Source organism: Haliotis rubra, unplaced genomic scaffold (assembly GCF_003918875.1).
Source record: "Haliotis rubra isolate DU_JTF1 unplaced genomic scaffold, ASM391887v1 Scf911, whole genome shotgun sequence".
NCBI classification, from domain to species: Eukaryota; Metazoa; Mollusca; class Gastropoda; order Lepetellida; family Haliotidae; genus Haliotis; species Haliotis rubra.
Genome location: NW_025767648.1, coordinates 292,501 through 293,294, shown reverse-complemented (window position 1 = coordinate 293,294; position 794 = coordinate 292,501). Strand labels below are relative to the sequence as shown.

Here is a 794-nt window from a genome sequence, read left to right as displayed (position 1 = left end):
AATAACATATCTGTCTGTCTGTTTCCTTTCAGGAGATTCTGAGAAGGTGCCGACCATTCGATTTTCCACTAGTCTCAGGACGCCAAGCTGCGGTTTCCTTTGAAGGTTAGATTCTGATAAGGCGCTCAAGCTCGCTGGATCACTAGCCTGGCGCCTTATAGACAGCTCGCCCACCGCGCCCCCACCACCACTTTGTCTTTTGATATTCATCTTCGAAATGAGCCCAGCTCTCAAATGAGTCAATCTCAAATTTTCCGATCAGCAAAGCACATTGTTGCCCTTGTTGAATGGATAAACGTCTTACAATCACACTCAGTTCATAATCAGTAAGAAGGATTGTTTTAATACAATTACGAGAAGTATGAAACAAACAAACCTCCTCTTTGCTTATTTGACTATTTGATCTCGACTAGATACTTGATCTCGACTACATACTAACTGAACCTGATTCCACACCTTCGTGGATTAAAATGTTCTTTCAAATGATTGAATACACAAGAAGTGATGTCCGGAAATATGTCTTATTAGTCGCTATTTTTCAGTGATTATGGACCAATATTATCCACTGAAAATCAGTTCTTCAAATTATGTCAGGAAATATGTCTCAATCATTTTTCAGTGATTATGTATAATCACTGAGTGAATCAGAAATTATACGTCATAATCACTGAAAATTTCAGGGATTATACATAATCCATGGTTTTACATATTCACTGTAACATATACAATACAAGATGTGTACATTTACACTTGTCTGATGTAGAAAATAAAATGATTTGTGCATGAACACTTAC

General features: G+C 37.3%; 1 protein-coding gene across 2 annotated transcripts in view; it reads left to right on the top strand.

The window, feature by feature from the left end:
• The first annotated feature begins 627 nt into the window (after nt 1–627).
• LOC124264176 (endoplasmic reticulum chaperone BiP-like) overlaps nt 628–794 on the top strand; it is a 12,490-nt gene continuing 12,323 nt past the window's right edge. The window contains exon 1 of one of the 2 annotated variants that reach the window (XM_046698916.1): nt 628–794. This exon is cut by the window's right edge and continues 680 nt beyond it. The gene's annotated coding sequence lies outside the window, so the exon portion shown is untranslated. The other variant, XM_046698915.1, reaches the window with a different exon arrangement.